This window comes from Mustela lutreola, chromosome 4 (assembly GCF_030435805.1).
Source record: "Mustela lutreola isolate mMusLut2 chromosome 4, mMusLut2.pri, whole genome shotgun sequence".
In the NCBI taxonomy this organism is placed as follows: domain Eukaryota; kingdom Metazoa; phylum Chordata; class Mammalia; order Carnivora; family Mustelidae; genus Mustela; species Mustela lutreola.
The window spans coordinates 90030412-90042432 of NC_081293.1; the positions used below are offsets into that span (position 1 = coordinate 90030412).

At 72.7% G+C, this 12021-nt stretch overlaps 5 non-coding genes across 5 annotated transcripts; all 5 read right to left on the minus strand.

Annotated features, from left to right (window-relative positions):
• Positions 1–1228: 1228 nt before the first annotated feature.
• LOC131830834 (5S ribosomal RNA) lies at positions 1229–1347 on the minus strand. Its single transcript, XR_009353410.1, has one exon. It is a non-coding gene; the product is annotated as a 5S ribosomal RNA (ribosomal RNA).
• A 2081-nt stretch (positions 1348–3428) lies between these two features.
• On the minus strand, positions 3429–3547 carry LOC131831064 (5S ribosomal RNA). Its single transcript, XR_009353577.1, has one exon. It is a non-coding gene; the product is annotated as a 5S ribosomal RNA (ribosomal RNA).
• Positions 3548–5621: 2074 nt separating this feature from the next.
• LOC131831065 (5S ribosomal RNA) lies at positions 5622–5740 on the minus strand. Its single transcript, XR_009353578.1, has one exon. It is a non-coding gene; the product is annotated as a 5S ribosomal RNA (ribosomal RNA).
• A 2079-nt stretch (positions 5741–7819) lies between these two features.
• On the minus strand, positions 7820–7938 carry LOC131830835 (5S ribosomal RNA). Its single transcript, XR_009353411.1, has one exon. It is a non-coding gene; the product is annotated as a 5S ribosomal RNA (ribosomal RNA).
• Positions 7939–10018: 2080 nt separating this feature from the next.
• Positions 10019–10137, minus strand: LOC131831066 (5S ribosomal RNA). The gene has a single exon (XR_009353579.1). It is a non-coding gene; the product is annotated as a 5S ribosomal RNA (ribosomal RNA).
• Between the last annotated feature and the right edge of the window lie 1884 nt (positions 10138–12021).

Consider the following 12021-nt stretch of genomic DNA (forward strand, 5'->3'; position numbering starts at 1 on the left):
AGACACGGGTGCACGCAACGCTCACACACCCACTCACGCGCACAGAAACACACACACAAACACACACACACACGCACACACACTCGGACAAGACACCACACACCCAGGAGGCTGCGGTGGCCTGCCACCTGCCCCGGGAGGGAGGGCCGGCTTGCTTGGGCCGGCCTTTGGTGTCTGCAGTCCCTTTCCGCTCCCATTCCTGCCCAGCACCCCGTCTGGCCTGGGGGCCTGCCAGGGTTTCTTCCTCTGGACTAGTCCTCTGGTGAGGGGTGAGGCGGGGGGCCGGGGCCTCTCTTGGCCCGGTGTGGGGCGCCCCCGGTCTTGCTGAGCGAGACAGCCTCGCGGTTGCCTTCGCTGTGCCTGGGAGACGCAGCGTGGAGCCGGGTGCCCACGGCTCCGGAAGCCCAGGGCGGTCGGCCATCTCGCGTCCCGGGCACCTGAGCCCGGGCGCGGGGCCCAAGGGGCCAAGGGGAGCTGGTCGGGGAGAGGGAAGGGAATGAATGCCCTTCCGGCCGGAGCGGAGCCCAGGCCCCGTGGAGAGAAGGGGCGGGGGGTGGGGGGGCCCAGGTCGCGGGGGCGCCGGGAGGGGTGTGGGGGTTGGTCGGCTGCCGGTGGGCCTGGGGGCTGGGGGCAGCCCGAGGGCCTCGCTAGGGGATCCAGGGCCCAGGGCCTCATGAGCACAGGCCCGCGGAGAGGTGGCCCAGGCCCGGGGTCGAGGCCTGCTCCTGCCTCCTGCCCCCCACACCCTCGGGCCAGCCCCCCCCCCGCCCCCCCGCCTCCCCGCCCTCCTCCCACAGCCCGGCGGCCCCCACGCCCCTCCCCGCGTCCATGGCCGTGGTCCTCACCCCGGTCCCCCTTTCCCTGCCTCTGGCCCCAAAGCCCCCTTCCAAGACTGCCCCGCCCTGCCAGCAGCCCCCCAAGGCCGGCTGAGGCGCGGGTGGGCCTCGTGTCGTGCAGGCGGAAACGCTGGCTTGTGGCCGGCCGCCCGTGCAGCGGGCCGCCCTTTTTGGGGCCAGGGGCCCGCGATGCTGGGTCTGGGGTGGCCAGGGGTCAGGGGGTCAGGGGCGTGAGGGGACCGGGCTCAGGGGCTGAGGCGTTCAGGGACTGTTGGGAGGCCGCCGCGTTGGCCAGGGCGCCGAGCGGTGGCGGCCAAGGCAGAGGCAGGGGGGCCCAAGTGGGAGAGAAAAGAGGAAGGCCAAAGACAAGCGTTTGGGGGCGAAAAAAAAAAAGCCTACAGCACCCGGTATTCCCAGGCGGTCTCCCATCCAAGTACTAACCAGGCCCGACCCTGCTTAGCTTCCGAGATCAGACGAGATCGGGCGCGTTCAGGGTGGTATGGCCGTAGACGCCTGCCCCTTCAGCTGGCCGCCCCAAGAGCCTGCTGCGCGCTTCCCGGGCCCCGGCGTTAGCCAGGGCTCCCCACTCAGCCTGCCCTGGGCCTGGCGCCCGCCTCCCCGCCCACCCGCCCGCCAGCCCGCCCAGGGGGCGGGGGGGGGGGGGGGCCCAACGCCAAAGTCTGTCGGGGCACTCTCCCATCCCGGGGCTCCCCAGCCGCGCCGCCACCGCGTGCCTCCCCAGGCCGCAACCGGGGTGCGTTCTCGGCCCCCACCACCACTCCCCCCACACCCCCCGCCCCCGCCCCCGCCCCCGCCCCGCGCTCGGTGTGCTCCGCCCCCGCCACCCCCACACCACCAGCGCCCACCCAGCGCCCTAGGCCAGGCCCAGCCGGCCACCTGGCCTTCCCTCCTCTCCTCTCCTCTGCTCTCTTCTGCTCTCCTCCAGACAGCTCTGCTCAGCTGGGCTCGGCTCGGCTCGGCTCTCCCCTCCTCTCCACCCCACCTCGCTCCCAGCCCACCCGAGGCCACCAGGACACACGGGCGACCTGCGACGCCACACACCAGCCCAGAAGCGGCAGCCCCGCCCCGTGGCCCTACCTCCACCGCGCTTCCCCTGACCACCCACCCGCACCAGGCCCTGACCGAGAGACACAGACAGGCCGGCTCACCTACACGGACACACGGATACCCAGGGAGACACAGGGACAGACACAGACGGAGGGACCTCTGCACAGACGGCAAGAACGCAGAGCCCCAGAGACAGACTCTCTAACCCGCAGACCCCCCTCAGACCCTCCACCCCCAACCCCAGCCCCCAGGCCAGACGCGGTGACCCTGACCCGCATGCGCACAGGGACCCGGTCGGAGACACGGGTGCACGCAACGCTCACACACCCACTCACGCGCACAGAAACACACACACAAACACACACACACACGCACACACACTCGGACAAGACACCACACACCCAGGAGGCTGCGGTGGCCTGCCACCTGCCCCGGGAGGGAGGGCCGGCTTGCTTGGGCCGGGCTTTGGTGTCTGCAGTCCCTTTCCGCTCCCATTCCTGCCCAGCACCCCGTCTGGCCTGGGGGCCTGCCAGGGTTTCTTCCTCTGGACTAGTCCTCTGGTGAGGGGTGAGGCGGGGGGCCGGGGCCTCTCTTGGCCCGGTGTGGGGCGCCCCCGGTCTTGCTGAGCGAGACAGCCTCGCGGTTGCCTTCGCTGTGCCTGGGAGACGCAGCGTGGAGCCGGGTGCCCACGGCTCCGGAAGCCCAGGGCGGTCGGCCATCTCGCGTCCCGGGCACCTGAGCCCGGGCGCGGGGCCCAAGGGGCCAAGGGGAGCTGGTCGGGGAGAGGGAAGGGAATGAATGCCCTTCCGGCCGGAGCGGAGCCCAGGCCCCGTGGAGAGAAGGGGCGGGGGGTGGGGGGGCCCAGGTCGCGGGGGCGCCGGGAGGGGTGTGGGGGTTGGTCGGCTGCCGGTGGGCCTGGGGGCTGGGGGCAGCCCGAGGGCCTCGCTAGGGGATCCAGGGCCCAGGGCCTCATGAGCACAGGCCCGCGGAGAGGTGGCCCAGGCCCGGGGTCGAGGCCTGCTCCTGCCTCCTGCCCCCCACACCCTCGGGCCAGCCCCCCCCCCGCCCCCCCGCCTCCCCGCCCTCCTCCCACAGCCCGGCGGCCCCCACGCCCCTCCCCGCGTCCATGGCCGTGGTCCTCAACCCGGTCCCCCTTTCCCTGCCTCTGGCCCCAAAGCCCCCTTCCAAGACTGCCCCGCCCTGCCAGCAGCCCCCCAAGGCCGGCTGAGGCGCGGGTGGGCCTCGTGTCGTGCAGGCGGAAACGCTGGCTTGTGGCCGGCCGCCCGTGCAGCGGGCCGCCCTTTTTGGGGCCAGGGGCCCGCGATGCTGGGTCTGGGGTGGCCAGGGGTCAGGGGGTCAGGGGCGTGAGGGGACCGGGCTCAGGGGCTGAGGCATTCAGGGACTGTTGGGAGGCCGCCGCGTTGGCCAGGGCGCCCAGCGGTGGCGGCCAAGGCAGAGGCAGGGGGGCCTAAGTGGGAGAGAAAAGAGGAAGGCCAAAGACAAGCGTTTGGGGGCGAAAAAAAAAGCCTACAGCACCCGGTATTCCCAGGCGGTCTCCCATCCAAGTACTAACCAGGCCCGACCCTGCTTAGCTTCCGAGATCAGACGAGATCGGGCGCGTTCAGGGTGGTATGGCCATAGACGCCTGCGCCTTCAGCTGGCCGCCCCAAGAGCCTGCTGCGCGCTTCCCGGGCCCCGGCGTTAGCCACAGCTCCCCACTCAGCCTGCCCTGGGCCTGGCGCCCGCCTCCCCGCCCACCCGCCCGCCAGCCCGCCCGGGGGGCGGGGGGGGGGCGCCCAACGCCAAAGTCTGTCGGGGCACTCTCCCATCCCGGGGCTCCCCAGCCGCGCCGCCACCGCGTGCCTCCCCAGGCCGCAACCGGGGTGCGTTCTCGGCCCCCACCACCACTCCCCCCACACCCCCCGCCCCCGCCCCCGCCCCCGCCCCGCGCTCGGTGTGCTCCGCCCCCGCCACCCCCACACCACCAGCGCCCACCCAGCGCCCTAGGCCAGGCCCAGCCGGCCACCTGGCCTTCCCTCCTCTCCTCTCCTCTGCTCTCTTCTGCTCTCCTCCAGACAGCTCTGCTCAGCTGGGCTCGGCTCGGCTCGGCTCTCCCCTCCTCTCCACCCCACCTCGCTCCCAGCCCACCCGAGGCCACGAGGACACACGGGCGACGGGCGACGCCACACACCAGCCCAGAAGCGGCAGCCCCGCCCCGTGGCCCTACCTCCACCGCGCTTCCCCTGACCACCCACCCGCACCAGGCCCTGACCGAGAGACACAGACAGGCCGGCTCACCTACACGGACACACGGATTCCCAGGGAGACACAGGGACAGACACAGACGGAGGGACCTCTGCACAGACGGCAAGAACGCAGAGCCCCAGAGACAGACTCTCTAACCCGCAGACCCCCCTCAGACCCTCCACCCCCAACCCCAGCCCCCAGGCCAGACGCGGTGACCCTGACCCGCATGCGCACAGGGACCCGGTCGGAGACACGGGTGCACGCAACGCTCACACACCCACTCACGCGCACAGAAACACACACACAAACACACACACACACGCACACACACTCGGACAAGACACCACACACCCAGGAGGCTGCGGTGGCCTGCCACCTGCCCCGGGAGGGAGGGCCGGCTTGCTTGGGCCGGGCTTTGGTGTCTGCAGTCCCGTTCCGCTCCCATTCCTGCCCAGCACCCCGTCTGGCCTGGGGGCCTGCCAGGGTTTCTTCCTCTGGACTAGTCCTCTGGTGAGGGGTGAGGCGGGGGGCCGGGGCCTCTCTTGGCCCGGTGTGGGGCGCCCCCGGTCTTGCTGAGCGAGACAGCCTCGCGGTTGCCTTCGCTGTGCCTGGGAGACGCAGCGTGGAGCCGGGTGCCCACGGCTCCGGAAGCCCAGGGCGGTCGGCCATCTCGCGTCCCGGGCACCTGAGCCCGGGCGCGGGGCCCAAGGGGCCAAGGGGAGCTGGTCGGGGAGAGGGAAGGGAATGAATGCCCTTCCGGCCGGAGCGGAGCCCAGGCCCCGTGGAGAGAAGGGGTGGGGGGGGGGCCCAAGTCGCGGGGGCGCCGGGAGGGGTGTGGGGGTTGGTCGGCTGCCGGTGGGCCTGGGGGCTGGGGGCAGACCGAGGGCCTCGCTAGGGGATCCAGGGCCCAGGGCCTCGGGAGCACAGGCCCGCGGAGAGGTGGCCCAGGCCCGGGGTCGAGGCCTGCTCCTGCCTCCTGCCCCCACACCCTCGGGCCAGCCCCCCCCCGCCCCCCCGCCTCCCCGCCCTCCTCCCACAGCCCGGCGGCCCCCACGCCCCTCCCCGCGTCCATGGCCGTGGTCCTCACCCCGGTCCCCCTTTCCCTGCCTCTGGCCCCAAAGCCCCCTTCCAAGACTGCCCCGCCCTGCCAGCAGCCCCCCAAGGCCGGCTGAGGCGCGGGTGGGCCTCGTGTCGTGCAGGCGGAAACGCTGGCTTGTGGCCGGCCGCCCGTGCAGCGGGCCGCCCTTTTTGGGGCCAGGGGCCCGCGATGCTGGGTCTGGGGTGGCCAGGGGTCAGGGGGTCAGGGGCGTGAGGGGACCGGGCTCAGGGGCTGAGGCGTTCAGGGACTGTTGGGAGGCCGCCGCGTTGGCCAGGGCGCCCAGCGGTGGCGGCCAAGGCAGAGGCAGGGGGGCCCAAGTGGGAGAGAAAAGAGGAAGGCCAAAGACAAGCGTTTGGGGGCGAAAAAAAAAAAGCCTACAGCACCCGGTATTCCCAGGCGGTCTCCCATCCAAGTACTAACCAGGCCCGACCCTGCTTAGCTTCCGAGATCAGACGAGATCGGGCGCGTTCAGGGTGGTATGGCCATAGACGCCTGCCCCTTCAGCTGGCCGCCCCAAGAGCCTGCTGCGCGCTTCCCGGGCCCCGGCGTTAGCCAGGGCTCCCCACTCAGCCTGCCCTGGGCCTGGCGCCCGCCTCCCCGCCCACCCGCCCGCCAGCCCGCCCGGGGGGCGGGGGGGGGGGGCCCAACGCCAAAGTCTGTCGGGGCACTCTCCCATCCCGGGGCTCCCCAGCCGCGCCGCCACCGCGTGCCTCCCCAGGCCGCAACCGGGGTGCGTTCTCGGCCCCCACCACCACTCCCCCGACACCCCCCGCCCCCGCCCCCGCCCCCGCCCCGCGCTCGGTGTGCTCCGCCCCCGCCACCCCCACACCACCAGCGCCCACCCAGCGCCCTAGGCCAGGCCCAGCCGGCCACCTGGCCTTCCCTCCTCTCCTCTCCTCTGCTCTCTTCTGCTCTCCTCCAGACAGCTCTGCTCAGCTGGGCTCGGCTCGGCTCGGCTCTCCCCTCCTCTCCACCCCACCTCGCTCCCAGCCCACCCGAGGCCACGAGGACACACGGGCGACGGGCGACGCCACACACCAGCCCAGAAGCGGCAGCCCCGCCCCGTGGCCCTACCTCCACCGCGCTTCCCCTGACCACCCACCCGCACCAGGCCCTGACCGAGAGACACAGACAGGCCGGCTCACCTACACGGACACACGGATACCCAGGGAGACACAGGGACAGACACAGACGGAGGGACCTCTGCACAGACGGCAAGAACGCAGAGCCCCAGAGACAGACTCTCTAACCCGCAGACCCCCCTCAGACCCTCCACCCCCAACCCCAGCCCCCAGGCCAGACGCGGTGACCCTGACCCGCATGCGCACAGGGACCCGGTCCGAGACACGGGTGCACGCAACGCTCACACACCCACTCACGCGCACAGAAACACACACACAAACACACACACACACGCACACACACTCGGACAAGACACCACACACCCAGGAGGCTGCGGTGGCCTGCCACCTGCCCCGGGAGGGAGGGCCGGCTTGCTTGGGCCGGGCTTTGGTGTCTGCAGTCCCGTTCCGCTCCCATTCCTGCCCAGCACCCCGTCTGGCCTGGGGGCCTGCCAGGGTTTCTTCCTCTGGACTAGTCCTCTGGTGAGGGGTGAGGCGGGGGGCCGGGGCCTCTCTTGGCCCGGTGTGGGGCGCCCCCGGTCTTGCTGAGCGAGACAGCCTCGCGGTTGCCTTCGCTGTGCTTGGGAGACGCAGCGTGGAGCCGGGTGCCCACGGCTCCGGAAACCCAGGGCGGTCGGCCATCTCGCGTCCCGGGCACCTGAGCCCGGGCGCGGGGCCCAAGGGGCCAAGGGGAGCTGGTCGGGGAGAGGGAAGGGAATGAATGCCCTTCCGGCCGGAGCGGAGCCCAGGCCCCGTGGAGAGAAGGGGCGGGGGGTGGGGGGGCCCAGGTCGCGGGGGCGCCGGGAGGGGTGTGGGGGTTGGTCGGCTGCCGGTGGGCCTGGGGGCTGGGGGCAGCCCGAGGGCCTCGCTAGGGGATCCAGGGCCCAGGGCCTCGGGAGCACAGGCCCGCGGAGAGGTGGCCCAGGCCCGGGGTCGAGGCCTGCTCCTGCCTCCTGCCCCCCACACCCTCGGGCCAGCCCCCCCCCGCCCCCCCGCCTCCCCGCCCTCCTCCCACAGCCCGGCGGCCCCCACGCCCCTCCCCGCGTCCATGGCCGTGGTCCTCACCCCGGTCCCCCTTTCCCTGCCTCTGGCCCCAAAGCCCCCTTCCAAGACTGCCCCGCCCTGCCAGCAGCCCCCCAAGGCCGGCTGAGGCGCGGGTGGGCCTCGTGTCGTGCAGGCGGAAACGCTGGCTTGTGACCGGCCGCCCGTGCAGCGGGCCGCCCTTTTTGGGGCCAGGGGCCCGCGATGCTGGGTCTGGGGTGGCCAGGGGTCAGGGGGTCAGGGGCGTGAGGGGACCGGGCTCAGGGGCTGAGGCGTTCAGGGACTGTTGGGAGGCCGCCGCGTTGGCCAGGGCGCCCAGCGGTGGCGGCCAAGGCAGAGGCAGGGGGGCCCAAGTGGGAGAGAAAAGAGGAAGGCCAAAGACAAGCGTTTGGGGGCGAAAAAAAAAAAGCCTACAGCACCCGGTATTCCCAGGCGGTCTCCCATCCAAGTACTAACCAGGCCCGACCCTGCTTAGCTTCCGAGATCAGACGAGATCGGGCGCGTTCAGGGTGGTATGGCCGTAGACGCCTGCCGCTTCAGCTGGCCGCCCCAAGAGCCTGCTGCGCGCTTCCCGGGCCCCGGCGTTAGCCAGGGCTCCCCACTCAGCCTGCCCTGGGCCTGGCGCCCGCCTCCCCGCCCACCCGCCCGCCAGCCCGCCCGGGGGGCGGGGGGGGGGGGCCCAACGCCAAAGTCTGTCGGGGCACTCTCCCATCCCGGGGCTCCCCAGCCGCGCCGCCACCGCGTGCCTCCCCAGGCCGCAACCGGGGTGCGTTCTCGGCCCCCACCACCACTCCCCCCACACCCCCCGCCCCCGCCCCCGCCCCCGCCCCGCGCTCGGTGTGCTCCGCCCCCGCCACCCCCACACCACCAGCGCCCACCCAGCGCCCTAGGCCAGGCCCAGCCGGCCACCTGGCCTTCCCTCCTCTCCTCTCCTCTGCTCTCTTCTGCTCTCCTCCAGACAGCTCTGCTCAGCTGGGCTCGGCTCGGCTCGGCTCTCCCCTCCTCTCCACCCCACCTCGCTCCCAGCCCACCCGAGGCCACCAGGACACACGGGCGACCTGCGACGCCACACACCAGCCCAGAAGCGGCAGCCCCGCCCCGTGGCCCTACCTCCACCGCGCTTCCCCTGACCACCCACCCGCACCAGGCCCTGACCGAGAGACACAGAAAGGCCGGCTCACCTACACGGACACACGGATACCCAGGGAGACACAGGGACAGACACAGACGGAGGGACCTCTGCACAGACGGCAAGAACGCAGAGCCCCAGAGACAGACTCTCTAACCCGCAGACCCCCCTCAGACCCTCCACCCCCAACCCCAGCCCCCAGGCCAGACGCGGTGACCCTGACCCGCATGCGCACAGGGACCCGGTCGGAGACACGGGTGCACGCAACGCTCACACACCCACTCACGCGCACAGAAACACACACACAAACACACACACACACGCACACACACTCGGACAAGACACCACACACCCAGGAGGCTGCGGTGGCCTGCCACCTGCCCCGGGAGGGAGGGCCGGCTTGCTTGGGCCGGCCTTTGGTGTCTGCAGTCCCTTTCCGCTCCCATTCCTGCCCAGCACCCCGTCTGGCCTGGGGGCCTGCCAGGGTTTCTTCCTCTGGACTAGTCCTCTGGTGAGGGGTGAGGCGGGGGGCCGGGGCCTCTCTTGGCCCGGTGTGGGGCGCCCCCGGTCTTGCTGAGCGAGACAGCCTCGCGGTTGCCTTCGCTGTGCCTGGGAGACGCAGCGTGGAGCCGGGTGCCCACGGCTCCGGAAGCCCAGGGCGGTCGGCCATCTCGCGTCCCGGGCACCTGAGCCCGGGCGCGGGGCCCAAGGGGCCAAGGGGAGCTGGTCGGGGAGAGGGAAGGGAATGAATGCCCTTCCGGCCGGAGCGGAGCCCAGGCCCCGTGGAGAGAAGGGGCGGGGGGTGGGGGGGCCCAGGTCGCGGGGGCGCCGGGAGGGGTGTGGGGGTTGGTCGGCTGCCGGTGGGCCTGGGGGCTGGGGGCAGCCCGAGGGCCTCGCTAGGGGATCCAGGGCCCAGGGCCTCATGAGCACAGGCCCGCGGAGAGGTGGCCCAGGCCCGGGGTCGAGGCCTGCTCCTGCCTCCTGCCCCCCACACCCTCGGGCCAGCCCCCCCCCCGCCCCCCCGCCTCCCCGCCCTCCTCCCACAGCCCGGCGGCCCCCACGCCCCTCCCCGCGTCCATGGCCGTGGTCCTCACCCCGGTCCCCCTTTCCCTGCCTCTGGCCCCAAAGCCCCCTTCCAAGACTGCCCCGCCCTGCCAGCAGCCCCCCAAGGCCGGCTGAGGCGCGGGTGGGCCTCGTGTCGTGCAGGCGGAAACGCTGGCTTGTGGCCGGCCGCCCGTGCAGCGGGCCGCCCTTTTTGGGGCCAGGGGCCCGCGATGCTGGGTCTGGGGTGGCCAGGGGTCAGGGGGTCAGGGGCGTGAGGGGACCGGGCTCAGGGGCTGAGGCGTTCAGGGACTGTTGGGAGGCCGCCGCGTTGGCCAGGGCGCCCAGCGGTGGCGGCCAAGGCAGAGGCAGGGGGGCCCAAGTGGGAGAGAAAAGAGGAAGGCCAAAGACAAGCGTTTGGGGGCGAAAAAAAAAAAGCCTACAGCACCCGGTATTCCCAGGCGGTCTCCCATCCAAGTACTAACCAGGCCCGACCCTGCTTAGCTTCCGAGATCAGACGAGATCGGGCGCGTTCAGGGTGGTATGGCCATAGACGCCTGCCCCTTCAGCTGGCCGCCCCAAGAGCCTGCTGCGCGCTTCCCGGGCCCCGGCGTTAGCCAGGGCTCCCCACTCAGCCTGCCCTGGGCCTGGCGCCCGCCTCCCCGCCCACCCGCCCGCCAGCCCGCCCGGGGGGCGGGGGGGGGGGGGCCCAACGCCAAAGTCTGTCGGGGCACTCTCCCATCCCGGGGCTCCCCAGCCGCGCCGCCACCGCGTGCCTCCCCAGGCCGCAACCGGGGTGCGTTCTCGGCCCCCACCACCACTCCCCCGACACCCCCCGCCCCCGCCCCCGCCCCCGCCCCGCGCTCGGTGTGCTCCGCCCCCGCCACCCCCACACCACCAGCGCCCACCCAGCGCCCTAGGCCAGGCCCAGCCGGCCACCTGGCCTTCCCTCCTCTCCTCTCCTCTGCTCTCTTCTGCTCTCCTCCAGACAGCTCTGCTCAGCTGGGCTCGGCTCGGCTCGGCTCTCCCCTCCTCTCCACCCCACCTCGCTCCCAGCCCACCCGAGGCCACGAGGACACACGGGCGACGGGCGACGCCACACACCAGCCCAGAAGCGGCAGCCCCGCCCCGTGGCCCTACCTCCACCGCGCTTCCCCTGACCACCCACCCGCACCAGGCCCTGACCGAGAGACACAGACAGGCCGGCTCACCTACACGGACACACGGATACCCAGGGAGACACAGGGACAGACACAGACGGAGGGACCTCTGCACAGACGGCAATAACGCAGAGCCCCAGAGACAGACTCTCTAACCCGCAGACCCCCCTCAGACCCTCCACCCCCAACCCCAGCCCCCAGGCCAGACGCGGTGACCCTGACCCGCATGCGCACAGGGACCCGGTCCGAGACACGGGTGCACGCAACGCTCACACACCCACTCACGCGCACAGAAACACACACACAAACACACACACACACGCACACACACTCGGACAAGACACCACACACCCAGGAGGCTGCGGTGGCCTGCCACCTGCCCCGGGAGGGAGGGCCGGCTTGCTTGGGCCGGGCTTTGGTGTCTGCAGTCCCGTTCCGCTCCCATTCCTGCCCAGCACCCCGTCTGGCCTGGGGGCCTGCCAGGGTTTCTTCCTCTGGACTAGTCCTCTGGTGAGGGGTGAGGCGGGGGGCCGGGGCCTCTCTTGGCCCGGTGTGGGGCGCCCCCGGTCTTGCTGAGCGAGACAGCCTCGCGGTTGCCTTCGCTGTGCTTGGGAGACGCAGCGTGGAGCCGGGTGCCCACGGCTCCGGAAGCCCAGGGCGGTCGGCCATCTCGCGTCCCGGGCACCTGAGCCCGGGCGCGGGGCCCAAGGGGCCAAGGGGAGCTGGTCGGGGAGAGGGAAGGGAATGAATGCCCTTCCGGCCGGAGCGGAGCCCAGGCCCCGTGGAGAGAAGGGGCGGGGGGTGGGGGGGCCCAGGTCGCGGGGGCGCCGGGAGGGGTGTGGGGGTTGGTCGGCTGCCGGTGGGCCTGGGGGCTGGGGGCAGCCCGAGGGCCTCGCTAGGGGATCCAGGGCCCAGGGCCTCGGGAGCACAGGCCCGCGGAGAGGTGGCCCAGGCCCGGGGTCGAGGCCTGCTCCTGCCTCCTGCCCCCCACACCCTCGGGCCAGCCCCCCCCCGCCCCCCCGCCTCCCCGCCCTCCTCCCACAGCCCGGCGGCCCCCACGCCCCTCCCCGCGTCCATGGCCGTGGTCCTCACCCCGGTCCCCCTTTCCCTGCCTCTGGCCCCAAAGCCCCCTTCCAAGACTGCCCCGCCCTGCCAGCAGCCCCCCAAGGCCGGCTGAGGCGCGGGTGGGCCTCGTGTCGTGCAGGCGGAAACGCTGGCTTGTGGCCGGCCGCCCGTGCAGCGGGCCGCCCTTTTTGGGGCCAGGGGCCCGCGATGCTGG